General features: G+C 37.4%; 1 long non-coding RNA gene and 1 pseudogene across 5 annotated transcripts; both read left to right on the top strand.

Moving 5' to 3' along the window:
• Positions 1 to 20,702, top strand: part of LOC141325708 (uncharacterized) — a 486,213-nt pseudogene that overhangs the window by 393,460 nt on the left and 72,051 nt on the right.
• On the top strand, positions 7,714 to 20,114 carry LOC141325720 (uncharacterized). 5 transcript variants are annotated; one of them, XR_012353824.1, is made up of 6 exons: positions 7,714 to 7,772; positions 8,666 to 8,781; positions 14,083 to 14,272; positions 18,816 to 19,066; positions 19,230 to 19,322; positions 19,530 to 20,114. It is a non-coding gene; the product is annotated as an uncharacterized lncRNA (long non-coding RNA). The 5 variants fall into 5 exon arrangements; XR_012353822.1 differs by having other exon boundaries at positions 14,083 to 15,034; positions 19,530 to 20,108; XR_012353823.1 differs by lacking the exon at positions 7,714 to 7,772 and adding an exon at positions 7,874 to 7,965 and having other exon boundaries at positions 14,083 to 15,034; positions 19,530 to 20,109.

Below are 20,702 nucleotides of genomic sequence, written 5' to 3'. Positions count from 1 at the left end.
AAATTGTTGTATAATTTCCTGAGGGATTGTACTGTTGTAAAATGCACATCGTGGTTAAAGGGGACATCCTTAAAAACCATACACTTACACATTGTGGTATATAAGGCCTTTTTTTTAAAAAAAAAACATGATAGGGGGCATTATTTGGAGTCAAAAAACAACATAATTATATCGAAGTTTCCTCATAAACCAAGGTGTCCTTATAATGCTGGTGAGAACCCCAAAATGTTGTCCTCATTCAAGAACACACACACACATTCACATAACACTCTCTTTCAATATGTCTGTCTCACACATAACATCCTCTCACATGCATGTCTTTATAGCAAACATCCTCCACAAGCATGCCCTACGCAAATTATAATTACTCTGCTTTTATTATTTCTATTTATTATTTGGAGAATGTTTTATTACTAATGTTTTTTTTAATTGAACAGATGCCTGTTTAAGATGAACCCTGAGAAGGGATCAAAAGTGGAGAAGACCACATCAAGAAAGCTAACAGCAGTCAGTCCAAAGGTTCTTTCATTGATTAACAAGATTGCGGACTATGAATGGATGGACTAAAAACGTTGAGAGCCAGATCATCCTTCATTGCCTGGCAGGCTTAATATAGTTGGCGATCATTTGCTTTCGTGGTTTAATAATTTGTTTTTTTGTCCATGCCTCATGTGTTGTCAAGATGAATTCATCTGTTCCCAGGTCGTTCGGATTTGTTTATCAAATTGTTATATTTTTACAGATCTGAAAAATTCCTTTTATTGTATATTGCTGCAGTTATGATTTTTTTTTAAAATAATGGTGTACTGTTGCAGTTATAAATTGTGTTGTTGCAGAAATTTTAACTTTTGGAGTAATTTGTATATTTGAATATTGTTGCAGTTATTATATTGTTGTAGTTTTAAACAAAGAAAATAAGTAAATTGCAGTAATGCTATATTGATATTCTTGCATTTTGAGATGTTATACTCATGCAGATGAATAAATTATTAAAACAATGTTTTATGGCTGATTATTTGAGTTAAAGCAGTGTTCAAAATGGATAATTTCATGTTTTTTTTACGTAACTTTCCACAATTGTAAGATTGTAATAGGGATTAATTACATAATAATTTATAATTTAGCTCAAAGGGAATCGAATATGATTCAATAGGGAATTTGAACAGAATCGCTGTTTTACGGCTGTTTCAGAGTCGACGCGCGATTCATTCACAAGTCGTCTAACAGAAACTCTGCAATGGATATTACTATCCAGAATATAGTGAAAACACTATATATAAGCACAGTAGCAAAATCAGCAGTTTAAGGCAATAACTTGTAAGCACGAAACACAAGATACTTAATAAAAATATGAATTTATTGGATAAACCTAACACATACAAACTAATCTAACATAAACACACGCATTCACACAGGTTGCAGAAAGAGAAAGTGAGGAAAGAATGAGTTTAAAGGAATGAAAATATGAAGTCCCAAGTTATAGCAATATGTGCAATTGCTTAGACCTGAACAACCATCAATCACTTAATTAACCCTCGTATTGAGTCTCTCAAAGAGGTTATTAAACTTTATCAAATGCACCAGTTCAGTTAGAACCTGGAAGTTACTTGCGTTGCCTTTGTCTGTGAAGGGAATTCCTTTCGTCGCTCGTTCCAGAAAGGGGGTTTCCCGAGGTTGCTGATTGGTTGGTGGTCGGTCAATGTGACGTCTTCTTGGGCGTTGGCTGGATACGAGAGTTGTGCGCTGGTTAGAGTTCGGGTCCGCGAAGGCGTTTGGGTCGGTCGCGGCTTGCACAAACTTAACTAGACACGAAACTCTCAACGGAAAGAAATAAAAGAATTAAAGTAATAGATAAGTGTGATGATCTCCTCATGTTTCCTTTAGATGAGGAGGCTGGCATTCAGGCCAGGCGGCGTCGAGACGCCGCGGCGCGAAGCACGTGAAGAGCGTTGTAAGGAGTGAGAAAAGTTGCAAGAGATAAGAGAGAGATTTGAGGGTGTCCTTGGTATTTAAACTCAGCTTTTGGACACATCCCAAAATGATGTCTTGACCAATTAGAACATTGGCTGAACTCCGGTGGGCTGCTGGTTCCACCTTCCAAACCATAAATCACAATGTTATCTTATTAGTCCCGTGATCCCAAATTCCCGCTCTTTGCAGAGATAAATTTGGACATGATTTCTATAACAAGACAATAATACATTTCGCAAAGAATTGAATTGCAGGAACATTTTGAGAATGCGATTTCCAACTCAGACATATCAAACATCAATATAAACCATTAAACTATTCAATAGTTATCAAAAGGGACATACACAATGAGTGATTAAAACATAATAGACAAATGTGTGGGTTACATATATGATAGGAAGTTATACATAGAAATGAGGAGTTGCTCCTTAGTTCTTTAGCACATTTTAGGCGCATATGTACATCAATAGACAGTTTTCTGTGCCCTTCTGTGAGGGTCTGTTCTCTAAGCTGGGAGGTCAAAAGTTTAGGGAAGGAATTTCCGTTGTGTCCTGTGTGTGGGGGAAAACCAACCATATCGCTAATGACTTTAATCATGTGATGTTCAAAATGTGCATCTCTTTGACCATTAATCTTGGTTACTTGCTCCAAATTTGACAATCTCCTTATTCGAAGGATTTGATTATGAAGAAGTGTCTTTGTGTTAATTTTGCAAGTTCTTGGTTAGTTAGGTCTGCTTCAGGCTGGCGTTCTGGCGCCAGGCTATGAAACGTCAGATTTATGACGGAGGCCTCTTGTGGAATTTGAGTGTGTAGATGTAAAAGTGTTTTAACTTCTGATCGAGTCTCCTAAATTGTCTGATTCTCGCTGAAATACTACACAATATTTAAGTAAAGTTCCATATTGAATATTAAAAGCTCAAGAAAATAGTTACACTGATTATTTGAGTTAAAGCAGTGTTCAAAATGGATAATTTCATGTTTTTTACGTAACTTTCCACAATATTTAAGTAAAGTTCCTTATTGAATATTAAAAGCTCAAGTAAATATTGTGTAAAATTACAGAAAAAAAAAACTGTTTTTGAATTATGGAAAAATACTGTAATTTAATGTGCCTGTTATTTTACTTTTTTTTTTCCAGCACCCCAGCTGCTATAGATCTAGATCTATCTATCTATCTGTTACATGTTTCTCGATTAGAAATTATGTGCAGGCAATCAAGAAAAACTGAATGGGGAAACACCAGAATCTATGGGGCCATCAGAATCTATTAAGACCAATGCAAAAATGAAAGTAAATTTTAATATATATATATATATATATATATATATATATATATATATATATATATATATATAAGGAATAATTGACGACGGGACGTAGAATTCCTAGAAAATAATGCACACCCGAGGTGGTGATGCGGTCACGACGCGAAGCAGAGTGGCCGTTACACCTCGGGTGTGCATTATTTTCTAGGAATTCAACGGACCGAAGTCAATTATTCCGCTTATACTACAGTTACCACACCTCAAGACAACGATCAAATGATATATTTCAAGACATTCGTCCGGTTTGTATCCTTAAAATGCTTTTGTGAGTAGGATTATTTTCTTACGCAGCTCATCCAACAGCTTCGTTGCTAGTTCCAAAACGTCATTTTAGACCTAGTAACGACGCTTGGGCTGTTAATAGCAAAATAATGCCGTTAATAACTGCGTCTCAGTGGCAAAAAGTTCAACTGTAAGTTCATCTGCTTTAAGATGCAGCTGTTATTACCCTGCTAGTGAGAAATGGACATGTATAGCGCTGACAATACGTTTCTGTGCTAGTATGTGACCTATTGTGTGCATGCGAGCGCGTGATTGCAAGACAGAAAAAAGTTTGTGCGTGTATATTTACTAATTTATTTATTTATTGGTTCGTTGCATATTTCTATTAGTTGCAGCAATAAATGAAACACAAAGTTCTTAGCCATATCAATATTATTTATTTGTTGTACCTTCGATAAAAACGTGCAGCAGGCCAGCCATTATTGTTTCATTTTCGATTTATATGGCTACAACTTAATTTATCTAGACCTTTGTTTTATTTATTAAAATTAAACTGCACGTTTCCATTAATTGTAAAATTCGACATTGAAAACGGCAGATCAAGCGCGGGGGGCTGTGTGTTCGCAGAGATCGCCTTTTCCTGTTGATCGTGGGTTTCTGATTTCTGATTTTCTGTGACATTTGAACTGTTGTTTCCTGAGAGGATCAGGCTCCATTGTTTTCTTTCTTTAGCCGAAGGTGTCCAATAGCTTTTTAGGCTTGTTTCGCACCTGTGCCCTGTGACAGACATTATTTGCCTGCTCTCCAGCCCTGCTTCTGTCAGAATTTGAACTGCGGTGCTTCTCAGTGAGTGGTTGGTGTATCTTTTGGATAACCCGACTGCCTCGCTGATGCGTGGAAGCATATTTCCGAGGAAGTTCACACCCATCGGTTCGCGGGTATACCAGAACTCTCGCCCGTCGAGCTCCTCCTGTGGGGCTTTCAGTGGATGAAGATAGAAGGATGTGGCATCAGGTGGGCATTTAGCGATGTATTTCTTGAAACTTTTGACTGGGCAAAAGGGGTCACTTGAATTAGCAAACATAAAAACTCGGTAGCAGTCTTTGTTAGGATCAGTGGGCTTTTTGTGGTTTTTTGTTTCAGCATTGTAAGACAAGCAAACATATTCATCTCCATTTTCGTCTTTTTTAATAACGAACGAATGCTTTCTCAATTCTCGATTTCCTTCACGGCCCCTTCTTGCCAGGTTCAGCTGAACATCAAACCAGACCTTGCGAACCAGTCCGGCTGCTGTGTCTGGTGACAGATACGGAGAGTTGCGAATGCGCTGTATTTCAGCGATGGAGATGGGAGGATGAAGAAAACTGGTGTCTTTTCCAGCCTTGCGAAACTTTTTGAGGACGGCCCTGAATACGTCGTTTGATGACTTGAATTCGGATTGACCAGTGATGTTATATCTGGACATAAAGCGGTTCAGTCCTGCTCTTAGGGAAATAAAACTTGACATGGAGTACTCTGCGCCGGATGCGTTTCGGACAGTGGCATAGAAAGCTCGCAGCTGGGTATTTAAAGCGTCTGCTCCCTCTCTCTCTACCTCATCCACAGACATATTTTTGGCCTTAAGCCAATCATTAAACACATTAACTGCCCAAGCTGTTGTTTTTTTGGTGTTTTCTTCATGTTTTTCTCCTTCGAGTATGTCTAGCTGTTCTTCGCTGATCGTTTTATGTCTTTTGTTCTTGCCGGCTGCTTTTGATGTCCGCTTCCGTTTATGTTGTTTTTCATCTGGACTGTCCAATACTGCTGCCGCCCAGTTGTTAAAATTTTCATATTTACCATAAATATTAAAATGTACGTGCGGAAAATGGTCTGCCATGTTGTTGTTGTTGTTGTTTGTGTATGCAAATGTCCGTTATTACAGTTATAACTATGCGAAGTGATATGGAACTGTAATTCGGTCAAAAGCTGTCTGGAACTTGTGGTACTTTTCAGTTTAAATCTGGTCTCTCCTATTGCTGAGCTTGAATAAAACTTTTGAACTTTGACAGATTGACTCCAGACCATTTTTGAACACGCATGGGACTCTTTGAAAGTCCAACAAACTACGTTCGCCGTGCGTTTCCCTGAATATAATGCACACCTCTAGAACGTTCGTCAGCCAATCAGATTCAAGGATTCAACGGCCCTGTAGTATAAGCCTACATAAACCATACTTATACTTTTAGAATTTTATAAAAAAGTTTATTTACAGATTAATTCAAGTAAAATTACATTTTTATTATTTTTTTTATTTCTGACGGTTTTCGTAGCACAACTTGATGTATTTGATGAAACTGTCCAAAATCGCTTTGAGATCTGGGACGCAAAGGCAACTTTTTCCACCTTTGACCACAAGATGTCATTAGTGTGCAACGTGTTGAAAAGCTTCGAGTAATGAACCTTTTTACGATTCAGTTGAGGGGAAAGCTTTAGTGCTTCGAAAAGCTTCATTTTCCCATCACTATTATATTTATGATGCATTTATTTTACATAGCTTGTAAAAACGCTTGGTTAAAACTTTAAAACCACAAACCTTTCTTCAGGTGAACCACAAACAGATGAGGAGCACAGCGCATCTTAATGACGTCACGTCACCAGAGCAAAATAAAAGTTAATTGGTGCACTGCTCTCTAGAATCACAAACACATCAAAGAAATGTTGATTATTGAATAGAATTTCGTACCCATATGATGATGCATTTCTAAAGTTATTAACATCGCAAATCTATCGTATTTTTCTCTATTTTTTAAGTGATGTTTCATTAACAAATTTCAGGAGGAGCTCGCGCAGATAATTAACACGGCCAATTCATCATCAGCAATCACTCCCTATCCAGTCACTCTCCCTATCCAATTACTACAGTCCCTTTAAATAACCAAGCAGTCCTAGCTTCACTTATCTCTGATTTCAGCATCCCTCCCACCCCCCCTTTTTATTTTCTCTTCACCTCCAGCTAGGGGGAGCGCTATTGGGTTCGGGCCAAATGCCGAGCTCGGACCCCTCTTCCTGGGCAGGGGGAGTGCCCCGGGCTCGGGAATGACTACCGAGCTCGGGGCCCTCTCCCGGACAGCATGCCAAACACGCTTAACTTTTACGCTGTTTATTATATGCAAGAGCGAACTCGTGAAATAGCCTATCCTGTAGAATTCACAATCTGTAGTTATTTAGGTAGGTCATTCTTTCTTTCTTTTTCTTTTTTTTTAATACTGCAGGAAATAATAACTCATGCAAGAAACTACTTTCCTTTTTTGGATTATTTCTGCAGTCCTGCAGGAATGATAAAATCCTGCATGATTTTTCACTTGTGTGTGCTGGGTTTTCTGTTGTACTGAAGGGTCCATTCTAAAACCTGTAGGAATTTGCTGCATATTGCCAATGTGCCCTGCAGGATTTCATTATTCCTGCAGGTATCCTGCAGCAAAAAAAAAATGGGAATCCTGCAGGATTCCTTAAAGCATGCTGGATCATCCTGCATGTTTCTAAAAACCTGTAGGAATTGCCTGCACATATTGTCAATTTGTCCTGCAGAATTTTATAATTCCTACAGGATACCAGTAGGTATCCTGCAGAAAAAATGAAAATCCTGCAGGATTCCTGTAGGGTTTTTTTGTAAGGGAACCGGAACTGCCGTCTCCCCACTCGGAGACGTTCTTCGATATTCAATTGTTGCGTGACATAGGCCTATAGAAGACAAACCAACACAATTCCCATTAACCCATTACAAAATTTTATGAGGGTTTTTATTATTTTATTTATTTATAGATTTATTTTTTCACCAGGGTATTTGCTGTTCACCACAGTATTTGTGTAATGTGTACAAATTATTTCTTCTTTACAGTTATCACAGTGCAACAAAATAGATTTTATATATATATATGTATATAAAGGTCCAGAACTAATTTTGTAGACTCAAATTAATATAAATAAAAAGTTTTACTTTTGAGTTATATAAAGTGTTGTGGTGTTTATTGATTTAAAAAAAGAACAATAATTATTTTATATATCTATAAGTCACTGAGTGAATTAATAGTTAACAAAAGCAATCATTTTTTTAAAATTAAATAAGGCTGAATGAAAAAAAAAATCTTCCAACTAAAGACAGCTGAGTCGCATTCAAACGCAGAAGCAGAGGGAGTTTCCATGGAAACGGGTGTCAACACTTTAACTGACAGCCACTAGAGACGTCTCTTGCTGCGTTTTTCACAGTTCTGAGGTGAGTTTAGTCCCTAAAATTACACAAATAATATATACAACTGTTCCTGACACCTTTCTTACTTGTATTTGACTCACTTCTGTTGAATATTTACTTCATAGAAATAGTTTACAGTCTTCGAAAAAGTCTGTTAGCATGTCAACCTTTTTCAGAAGAGAAAACTAGTCTAACTCAAGATTGAGCTCTTATTTACGTAAGTTTTGAATTTTAATCACATCTTTATGTGTAGATGAGCGATTTTGTTAGCTTTGTAAAGGGTTTGCTGGCAGTTTGTAAATGGTTTATTGGAAGTTGTCTAACTGGTGATTGATGGCAGGTGTATGTAATGATGAATGCTGAACGAGACACTGGTGAAGGAGAGCTGAGGGAAACTCTGACAATAATAGACAATAATAATGTTCTGTATTGTACTTCTGTTATTAAAATTTTATTATATTAAAAATGTCTGTGAATCAATTTTGTGTTTAAGATTTACCATGTAATATTTTAAATAATTAATAGGTGTGGCATAAATATGGTTAAATTATGGCTTTTGATTTATCAGCCACATGTGGTCCACGTACGGGCCATAGCCCTTTACAGAATTCAACCATATAAGGATACCATATAAGATCCATATTTCAACCAGATCTGTTTTCATGATTTGGCTCATTTTAGGTTGGGTTATGGCACTGTTTTGGCTTGGTTCTGGCTAAAAAGATGTGGACCAGATTTGGGCTGAGGAACCAAAACTTATCTGCGCCACACTTTAGCTGTTGGTATGGGCCAGATCCGGCCCAGAGGAAATTTGCTGACTGGGAAACTGCTTATTGCATTGTATTATATCAGCAAAGAATTTGCATGTTAATCTGTTAACATGTTCTCCTCCTCTAATCTCATCTGTCCTGTTTCAGAATGGGCAGTGTGTTGGCTGTCTTTGTGCCTGAGAGTTCTTCACCTAGACATCAGGAGACGAAGCCTCTCCTTCCAAACCCCGGAAGGTATGAAGAGTGTCATTGCAAATGCAAAGGTAAGAAAATAATTCCTTTCTTGAATGATTATGATTTTTTTTTTTTAACTATATACTACATATTTACAGATGGTGAGCTATGTTTGTGTACATAAATAAATAAAATATTCAAATTAAAAATATACACATTTACCAGGGTTTCCGCGGGGTCTTAAAAAGTCTTAAATTCGCTGTTCTAGGTCTTAAATAATTTTACACAGGTCTTATTTTTCCGATGTCCATGTAACGCTACCTCTAATGCTCATTTAAATTCTCTTTTTGTTGTTGTTGCTTGGTTTTCGTGGTGTTGTAGTTCTTTATTTCACTAGTCCAAATATAATTTGCTGTATTACAACTACAAATGAGACCAACATGCAATAGCCAATCGGCTTTCTGTTATCGGCGCGAGTCTCTCTCGGATTGGTGGCTCCTCACTGCTTAGGCAAGGCCCACACTGCAGCTCTGCAAACCCCAAATCCGTGTCACTTTTGGATCAGAGCCAACACTAGTTAGTTCTCAATCCATAGGGACCATGTGACGTCACTGTGCTTTATCGCCGCCATTTTTGTGTCCGCGCTACCTATTTCAGTCTATGGTCACAGCAGCCACAACTACCAGAGGAAGATCAACAAAACTCCCAGACTGTTCAGAACAAGGATACAATATGCCCGGGATCTGTTATTCTGTTAGCTCTAACAACAATCATCAGAAAAAAACCTAACTACAGTTTTATTCGATCTCAGCAGTGCTTGAAGTGGGTCGGTATGCATACAGTATAGCCTTTAGTGTACCGGTGTCATTCACGCAGGTGCTTTTCACAGCAAGGGTGTTTTTTTCGGCACAACAAGAGTAGTGGAATAATAATTAATTATTGAATAAGATTGTGAATCAGTACATTATAACCAAAATAATGCCTTAAAATGAAAAGAAGCATTTTTTTGCGATTACATCATTTTGAACCGATCAACTCGTGAGTCCAAAGATTTAGTAAACAAGAAAGCAATCGAACAGCAAGTTCAAAACAGTGCTAATGCAGAGAATAGTGACTTACAGTACATCCAGATGCCGTAAATTATTTGTTTCAGTGTGTATTTGGCTTAAGAGCAAGATTATGTTTTAGATTATGCAGTGTTTAGTGAATTATGAAAATTAAATAATAAACGCTAAACTATTGTACTACATAGCGTTCGTCATTGCAACGCCTGCAGTAAAGTATATGTAAAAAGGTTCTCAAAAATAATCATATTTGTTTTGCTAAAACTATTTATGTACAATTACTCTAAAAATTATTTGTCATACAAAATGGCACACAAGTTACACACAAACCATCGTCCCGAGTAAATGGTACCATTGTGAATTGTGACTGGCTGCACAAGTGGTGTAATAAACTAAACTAAAATGTTATTGCAGCCATATAGCTTGAATGAATACAAATGCATATTTTAAATAAAGAAATCTCTTGCTTTTGGTGCTTGAATTTGTGCTTCAATGAGATCCAGGTTTAGGAATACACAAGACGTGAAAGACGTCTTCCCTCAGGTATATTTTATGTTTTCTTGGCTTGCTGGATGTTGGGCTTATGCTCAATAAGCACTTTTTTTTTTTGCATTCGCCAAAACTAATTTGCCGAAATCTAAGCGTGGACTGTAAAAGGGAATTAGTGTCGTCAGCGCGAGTCCCGTTCGCTGTGAAGTAGTGACCAGGATTCTTCAAGGTCTTAAAGCCTTCATCGAGCGACTACGTTCACAATAATTTACACTTTTTGTCCTAAACATACAATCAAGTCAAATACACAGTGTGGGAAGTAGTAGTAAAAAGTAATTTCTTATTTCAATTTATTATTAAATCTCATTTAGATGCGCTGTGTCTGTTGTCATATCGGACACAAATATGGCGGCGAGCATAGCGGAAGTGACGTCTTTGGTACCCATGAATAATAATAATAATACATATAGGTCAAGCTAGCTGACCACCAGCCTTTGAGATACTTTTAAAATGTTTATTTTACCTGCCCGACCAAACAAATAGCCTGATTAAAACTGAAGTGACAAAAACAACCAGAGAAACATCAAAATGCATGAAAGATTCCTATTTTAATCTATTCAACGTAAACGGCAATTGGTAATGAGTAGTGTATTTCTGGTCTCTTTGTGAGAGACTTCAAAACAAACAAGCGTAACAGCACTCATAAAGAAATTACATGACATTAATTTTAGTTTAATAAACTAGTTAGTCAAGTAGTTACTTACATTGTAGATGACAGATTAACTGTTTTGTTCTGTTTCACCAACGAAAATAGTTCCAAACAAGGATCACAGCAGAAGTACAGCACATTCTCCAAGAAACATTTTACTACTAATCGATTCAGAGTTTGGCTTGAATCAGTCGAAATAACTCACTCATGAAGTGACTTACTGCCACCTGCTGGTAGTTTAGTAGCCTATGTTTAAAAGTATGCATCCCCAGCCCAGCATTTCCAATTTGTATATTCATAAATGGATTTAACCCATAAGAACCCAGACCTATTTCTCCTTATAGGAATATTATGAGGCATATAATACAGACCAAATGGACCACTTATAACATGTTTCTGCAGTTGTTTTTGAAATGCAACCCTTCTTTGTGAAAGATCTGTAATGTTACATATATGTCACATTGGGCGTTTATAATAATTTTTTCATGTTACACATATGTCACATTGGGCATTTATTTCAGAATTGAAAAAAGTATATTTTGTCAGTTTTATTTGCTACATAACATTTTTTTTCTTTTTATTTGCTTTTTCATAACATATTTCAAAGCTACATAACTGTGACCATTACATTTTACAACAACTCTCTCGAAACATCAGAATTCTACCTTTTTTGGTATATGGTTGTTCATGTTTTTTTTTCATAACTTGAACTAAATAAAAATAAATAACTACCTCACACTGGAGGTCAACATGTTAAACATGCACATAACATTGCAATAATTTGTATATTGTGCAATAAAACTGTAACTATAAAAAAGTTTCAAAATACATTTCATTAACAATTTATTTAATGTGACATTATTTTAAATGTTCTTTTTGTTAATATATTCTTTGAAATGAGCAGTAGAAAATATATAACACTAAAAAACTTTAATCAGCTAAATTAATTGAGCAGTTTATTAGCATTTTTCTTAATGTGACAAATATGTCACATCAAAATTCCACCTATTGTTTTAAGGGTAACAGCCCGATGTGACGTATATGTCACCACAATATCTTTGTAACTTGTTTTATATCAGTTTGTTCAAGAAATGTATTAAAATCAGGGTAAGTGTAATCTAGGATGTGTTATTAAAACATTGGAATAGTTGAATGGGTTGAAACATACCTTTAGTAACAAAAAAAAGCATCTTTAAAAATTGCTGACACTGCAACATGTGCTCACCATACAGTCCACCATTTTGGAAATGTTGCCATGACAACAAAAAATGCACACATTTTCACGTGACTGAACCTGGATGTTACTTATGTGTCACTTTGGGATTTCCTGAGTTGAAAATAAGGGATAATGCTTTAAAAAGACCTTTCCAGATAATTACAATTGTTTGTGACACCCGCGTCACAGTGGGTCCTTATGGGTTAAAACATTAATCTCATAACATCATTTATTGCATTTTTAATTTTGCAGTGTAAATTATGTAATCTGACGGCTAACAGCCATATAGAATTTATTGAAAAATTGTAATGATTGCAAAGGAAAACATTTCAAAAAGGAAAAAAAAGGTGAATCAAATATGCAGATTTAAGATGTAAAAGTTAATAGAGCACTGATGAAAATATGCAGGGCCGCTGCTGGCCAAATGGGTGCCCTAAGCAGAAATTTACTTTTGTGCCCCTCCCCCAAATATTACAGAAGTAAAAATAAAATAATAAAAAACACCTACTATAGGGGCCAAAATAGAACTTTATTCAAATAGATGTAAATAGTAAATACATAAATAAATTGTATCATTTATAAATTACAATTGCAGCTCTACAGCAAAAAATACAAACTAAAATTACACTTTAAATAAAACATTTAAAAATGTGAAATCTTAATAAAATAAACAATAATAAACTGAAATAAAATCAACACTGTCATCTGCTGGAGCTTTCCAAAGTTCAAAATTTACAAAGGCACACTTCTGCTTTTTCTTGAGGCAAAGTCGTAAATGAGCTCTTCATTTGATAAAGCCTTTGCTATTTGACAATAAAGCAGACAAGGGTTATGATGTCCACATATTTTTGTTGAGGAAATGATAGGAAAGATTAAGTGGATATTTTAATTAAATGTTTGGTCAATATTAAACAAGGAATTCGATCATCATGTAAGTGTAACAACTGCATTTACCAGGCCTTTGGTGCCCTTTTCAGGCATTTCTATTAAAATTGTAATGTAAACTGTTAATTTTGTATTAGATTATGTATTTTAACACTGTTATTTAATTACACTATATGGTCATTATTAATCAATAATCATAATTACCATAATTGTTTTAATATACTGCATTTAAATCATTTTGTTTACTTAGATCTGCCTGTATTCATATTAAGAAAGATGCGTTAGTCGTGAAATTATTACCGACATTAAAACACATTATTAACGTCGACAGAATAATATAAAGTTTCACAGGATTATGAAAGTACCTGAAAGTGATTCACGGGCTTCATCTTGGGCTTTTTTTTCTTTCGTTTCTCGGCGCCGGACTGTTGATGTCTCTTTCCAGGACCAGGCATATTGTTCATCAATTATTATCATCATTTTTGGCCAAATAGGCAGCCGTAAACAGAGGTGAGGGCGTGTCACCACGTGTGCTTACTAGCCTAGTCTGCGTTCACCGTAAAATGCAATATATACATTTATATTTTTGTTTATTTGTGTTTGTATATTACTAATATTAATTTATTATTATAATATATAAAAACGATTTTTTTTGAGCAGCTGGGATGGTGCCCCCCGGGAGTTGGTGCCCTACGCAGACTGCGTACTCTGCGTATAGGGAGCGGCGGTACTGAAAATATGCCTCAGAATAAATAGTTTACATCACCAGATATCTCTAAGTGGTACTTTTATGGGGATATTTTGTGTGGAATAGTATCTGCTGATATGAAAAGTTCACTGTATATCATAGTAATACATATAATTTATGACAGCCATGAAATATTGTTTACTTTTTACATTAAATGTTACATATTTATATGCATGTAATGTAACGTGTTTCCATTACAGGTTTAGGTCTTAAATTTCATATAAGGTGGTATTAAAAAGGTCTTAAAAAGTCTTAAATTTCACTTGTTCATATCTGCAGAAACCCTGATTTACAGACGGTGAGCCCTACAACCTACTGCCGCCTGAATGCTGCTGTGCCAATTCTTCAGCTTTATTTCAAAGATGGATCTGACCTTCATCCCAGCCTGCAGCTTTCACGACAGTCCATCACGTCCCTCATCGCTGCTTTGAAGTCAGATTTTGACCATGGCTGGGAAACAGATATTGAGGTTTGACATCCCAAAGTCCACGGTGGATGACATTGTGCACAGAATCAGCAGGGCAGTCATCTGTATTTTGAAAATGGTGATCGCTTTCCCGACCCCGGATGATCTGGAGGTAGTGGAGGGAGGTTTTGCCCAGCTGGCTGGGTCTCCAGCTTTCTGCACGGTAGCTGGTGCAATAGACGGCTGCCACATCCAGATCAAAGCACCTGCAAGTGACCCCATGCTATTTCAACAGGAAGCTGTTCCACTCTGTTCAGCTGCAGGCCATCACCGACCACAAGGGGAAGTTCATTGATGTCTTTGTTGGGTATCCTGGGTCGGTGCATGATGCCAGGGTGCTTAAGAACGGCCCTGTTTACTCTGGCCGCTTATATCCACCTGCAGGAAAATGCATCCTCGGAGATGGTGGGTACCCCTGTTTGAGCGCGCCCATCTGCCTCATCACCCCGTACAGAATCCTGTACATGCTCGCTTCAACGTCAAGCATGCTCGTGCACGCAACGTTGTTGAAAGAGCCTTCGGGATGCTGAAGACACGCTGGAGGTCCATCTTCTTCAAGGCCCTGGAAGTGAGCCCTGCATTTGTGCCAGAAGTTGTTGCTTGCTGTGCAGTGCTCCACAACTTCTGTCTTTAGAACGAGGACATTGTTGATGCAGAGGTTGTGGAGGATCCTGCCGACGACCCACCTGAACCCCAAAACACAGAAGCCAGACAACTGTGTGCCTGCTCTTCATGAGCATGATTACCTGTAAGACAATTTAACAGGTAAAGACTTTGCAAATCAGTTCTTGTTCTCACATTGAAATCGTTTAAGCATGTCTATGTTAGCTAGTTAATATGTAAATAGTTAGGTGTGTGTGGGTGGGCACAGCCCACAGGGTGTTGTGATGCAAAAAAATGCAGTAGTAGTTAGAGAGAGGTGGAAGTGCATAGCATCTGTGTGCATCCATCTTGCTTACGGCTCACTGCCACTGGCAGTGTGATGAAAAAGCAGTATTTTTCAGGGTTTATGAAAACCGTTTTATGAAAGTAAATTTATGAAAAGTTAAAGGGAATACAACTAATCAGTACTTAGGATGCAAAATTATGATACATTTACGTTTAATCACTTAGCGAACACTTATCCAAAGCGACTTACAAATGAGGACAATGGAAGCAATCAAATCAACAATGCTATGTAAGCTCTGACAAGTCTCAGATTAGCTTGTAGCAAGGATCTTTTAATTATATAGTAAATAAAAAGAAAACGGATATAAAAAGAATAGTGCAAGCAATTTTTTGTTAACTGTAAAATAAACAGAAAAAAAATAGAAAATATAAAAAGTTTTTTGTTAAAAAAATTATACAAGAAGCCTTGTTTTCTGTGAAATTGAACAAAATGAAGTTCATGATTAAAACAAGGACAATCTCTCTGACCATTCTTTGTATCCCACCTTTTCAAGTGCCACATTTGGTCAATTATGCGGCATTGTACATTACTGGCAAATCGTAGCAGTAGTTTGACCAACGTAGAAAAGTAGTTTTACCAATAACATGCAGACAGTAGTTCCTTTCACAGGCGTTTCAAGTGTTGTGCTCGAGACCCAGCCTTCTTTCTCATTCATCAGTGCTTTCATTTCTGTATTTACTGGTAAAGTCATACTGGTAATTTGACAGCAATTTACCGGGATTTCTGTGTGAAAGGGGCTATTGTCAATGCCTGCATGTTATAGGTCAAGCTATTGTTGTGATTCACCTTCAGAAAATATGAAAACTGAAAAATTAAGCCAGCACCTAGATATTTTAGGCAATATAGAAATCCTGGCCAGGACATGTCTAGGTAAAATAAATAAATAAAAAAGAGGAAGAATGGGTCAACATTTACAGTATGCGAAAAACAGTACTATCATTGAATTCATAGTGTGTTTTATTAGGGAAAGGAAATGTGCTGTGCTGCATTCACACACCATGTCATAATTACTGTAAAAAAGCTCTGTATGTTACAAATAGACCTTGTGGTACTTTGTCTCCCTTGATGAAGTGAGAGCAGGTTTACGCGACGTGGAGATCCTTATCATCGACGAGGTATCCATGATCTCAAAGGATATGTTCGCTTACATCAACTGGAGATTTCAGCAGATCAAAGGCAGCAAGAAGCCTTTTGGAGGGATCTCTTGTCTCGCTGTAGGGGATTATTATCAGCTGCCCACGACAGGTAAAGCCAAACCGCTGTGCGTGTTTGAAGAGGATGTGCTGGACTTCTGGAAGGACAATTTTCAAATCGTCACCCTGACAGAGATCATGCGCCAGAAAGAAGACCTCGCTTTCGCTCAGCTGTTGAACCGACTGCGAGCAAAGCCGAAGGCCGAACCTCTCAGGGAAGATGATAGAACTTTGTTACCCCAGGCTGTGAAGAATTCAGAAGACTGTCCGCGTGAAGCACTGCACATATTCGCCACCAACAAAGAAGTCCTCAAGTACAATACCGAGACTGTGCAGGCCCTTTACGCTGACATCATAACAATTGATGCCGAAGACTACAGGAAAGACCCCACAACAGGAGGGATGAAGAGACTACGCAAACCTGCCACTGGAAAAAAGGACAACTTACTTGACACCATAGAAGTTGCCGTGGGAGTTTGTGTAATGGTGACCAGGAATCTGGACGTAAAAGACGGAATCGTCAACGGATGTTTTGGCAGGATTGCAAACATCATCACCAAAACGAAGGATGGAATCGCCACAGTGGAGATGCTAGGCCTTCAACTCGACAATCTGAACGCTGGCCAGAAACATCGCAAGAAAGTAGGAGGTGAAGACGACGTCTTGGTCTACATCGAGAGATCCGAAGAGACTCTGAGGAAAGGAGCGGTTTCCCATCAAGTTAGCTTACGCCTGCACAGCCCACAAAGTTCAAGGCATGACGATGCAGTCTGCAGTAGTGTCCTTGAAGAAGATTTTTGAGCCAGGAATGGCCTACGTTGCCCTTAGCAGAACCACTTCCCTACGTGGATTACACATCACAGACTTCGAAGAGAAAAAGATATATGTTAATCCAGAAATCACAGCCTCTTTGCAGGCCATGAGGAGAGCACCAGTCGAAGAAATTATGCCACTTCTGCGGCACGTTAAGGAGAACAGGCAGGAACATACACTCACCATCATTCACCACAACACAGAAGGACTTGAACCCCACATCGAGGACATCAGATGGTATCATGAGCTGCGTCACGCGGATTTTCTTTGTCTGACGGAAACACACCTGTCCGGATCGTCTACTTCATCGGATCTCCAATTGGACGGATATAACCTATTTACCCACAACAGACACGTCTCCTACTCCACGCATCAAGACATTGGAAAGAAGAACGGAGGTGGAGTCGCAATATATTGCAAGGAGCACATTCCAGCTCAGCCCCGGCAATATATACAAAATGTGACCGATCTGGAGTTCGTTGTCATCAAATTAGATTCGCCAATAAAGGCAGCAATTGTAGCAGTGTATAGGCCGCCACAGTACAACGTTGGAGATTTTTTTGACTAACCTGAAGGGTATGCTGGATTATTTTGACCTCGTACACGACGACCTTGTCATCGTCTGTGGAGACTTTAATGAGGACCTCCTACACACTGGGAAAAAACGAGTCTGGAGTTGTTTCAAGCTCGAGGATACACCCAACTGATTACAACAGCCACGACGGAAAAACACACACTACTTGATCACATCTACATTTCAAATCCGGACCTCTGCCTTCAGTCGGGTGTGTTACAGAGCTACCACAGTTACCACAATCCTGTGTACTGTGTGTTGCGCTTGATATAGGTGGTTTTGTTTTGGTTGTCGTTGGGAAATGTTTTGCAGTGTTATGCCAACTTGTTTTGCTTGCATGGTTGTTTATGTGTTATGCCATACAGAACCGTTCGGACCAAGCATTCTTTTAAGGATGGTGGTTGGGTTCAGACAGCCTTAGCTAACGGGTTGGCTTGTATGGTTGAGTTTTGGTGTTAGGCCATACAGAACCGTTGGGACCAAGCATGCATTAACGGTGCGGGTTGGGCTCTGACAACCTTAGGCAACGGGTTGGCGTGTATGGTTGTGTTTTGGTGTTAGGCCATACGGAACCGTGGCTCTGAGCATGCATTAACAGTGCCAGTGGGCTCAGAACAGCCTTAGCCAACGGGTTGGTACGTATGGTTGTGTTGTGGTGAGACGTATAGTCGTCTTGAGGTTTTATGGCGCTGAGCTAGCAGGAAAGAAGAGCAGCACCTACAGCAGCAGGAAGGACGAAGATAGAAGTAGATTCAGGCAGATTCAGGGAGGACACTGGCAGCAGCACCAGTGACAGACAGGATACAGTGAGGATTATTGTGGCAGCTCCAGGGAAGCAGTAAGTGAGTAACATCACTAACATGAAGATAGCAAGGTAAAGGGGGAGGTAGTAAGACACTAGTAAGACACTATTATATTAGAAGTTTTAATTTTAATTTGTTCGACAATCTGTACTAAATGTGTTATATGCAGTTATTGAACTGTTATTCTGTCATTAATATGTGCCCTTCTGTAAAGTTGCAGGAAGAGACAAAAGCAGTCATGTCCAAGACTGGATGCGACTCTGCAATATACCATCCAAAGCTAAGTGTTTAAACATTTTGATTCAATCACTGTACTACTGCACATCATAACCACATTTATAAGAAAATGTTAATTCTAATCTCATTTTGATGTTGATGTTTTTCAGCAGTTGAAGTCAGAATGCCTGAGAAGATCGAGTGTGCTACAACACTAATGATGACAGCATCTGAATACCGGCATCTGTGGTAAGCATAAGATTAGAATTGGTTTTGAAGTTTGGAAGATTGTTTTGTGACTAAATAAAAACAAGTAGTGTCTTTCTGTAAAGTTAAGTTGTGAATTTACTTTTATTTACTACTTTAGTATTTGTGTATGATAATGATCCTATTATTCATTTATTATTTACAGGATGGGACCAGTAGTTGATGGCACTGAAGACCAGAGCAAAGGACAATGCTGAAGACAGAAGAAGCAGAGAAATATGCATACTAAAGCACTGATGTAAGTTCATAAATACTTCTAGTAAAATCTAGTGTTTCAGTCCATTTTATTATATACTGAGCTTAGAATTTTAAAGTGTAAATGGTTCTCTTGCAAGACAAATCACACCCGTCTTTCAAACTTTGTTTTTCATAAGTCTTGTGGAGTCAAAACAATTCAAATAAATTTACTAACGGTATCACATCTGTTATACTTCCTCTACCACAGGACATCCAGCCTGCAAGAAGAGTCAGATCCAGTGGCTAGATGGCGGGCGATCCTTCATCTAATAATCCGAAGACCAGTTAATTTTAATATGTTTAGAAATTATTTGACCATACAACATAATTGGTTTAATTTCTAAATATATTAATATTCGTTATATTAGGTTAAATGAATGTGTTTTTGCAATGTTTGCGCCATGCCAGAAGAGGATGGGTTTCCCCCTTTGTTGAGTCGGGTTCCTCTCAAGGTTTTTACCTCCTGACTTTATGGAGTTTTTTCCTTGCCACTGTCGCCTTTGGCTTGCTCACTGGGGGTGTTGTGCCAGATCCTGTCTCTTTCTCTGGTCCTTTCCAACTAGGGTTTCCAAAACAGGGGTTTTTGAGTTGATTAAAATCGTGTAAATAATTAATTAGTATTAAATTAAATATAGGACTGCACAATTATTAAAAATTAAAAATAAACCATGTTATGGCGATTATCAAAACTAAACCAGCTGCAATTCTTTAAACCACTGTATAAGTGTATATATATATATATATATATAAAAAAAAAATATATATATAATACGTAAAAATATAATGTGTATCTATCTGAGCATCTGCATGTATTTACATTTATGTGACTATATGTATATATCTTTATTAATTTATATGTAACTGTCTATATATATATAATTATAAACAAAGTTTTATTTCAAAATAATAATTAAGTGATGTTTAAAATAAGTGTTTTACAATTTAAAACTTAGTTATATTTTATTATATATTGAGTAACATAAATTTATTTTATAATTCTGTAAAGTAAAATGGTGATATTCATATTTTATATTATACAGTACAATTGTCGCATTGCAACAGTAATATTTCGGTTTTCACTTTTATAAATTTAATAGTGGTAATACAATAAGGGTATAATATTTAAATGACTTCACTGAAATAATGTTTACTGGTAGCCAATAAAACACTTTAGGATCTAGATGCATGACTGGGATCAGGATTGGTGGACAGGATTTGGCACAACAGGTGCTTTTCTTAATTTTAATAAACATTTTAGGTGAATTGGCAAATCAAGCCTGTTTGTCTTTATTGAATGGTACATTGAGATGGTAAGAACTTACTTTTAAATAAGGTTTATACATTTCTCTAAATGAAGACCACATTAAGTGTAAATATTTAT

The sequence above is a fragment of the Garra rufa genome, chromosome 2 (genome assembly GCF_049309525.1).
Source record: "Garra rufa chromosome 2, GarRuf1.0, whole genome shotgun sequence".
Taxonomy (NCBI): domain Eukaryota; kingdom Metazoa; phylum Chordata; class Actinopteri; order Cypriniformes; family Cyprinidae; genus Garra; species Garra rufa.
Note: the sequence above shows the minus strand (reverse complement) of the source record. Positions and strands in the feature narration are given on the sequence as shown.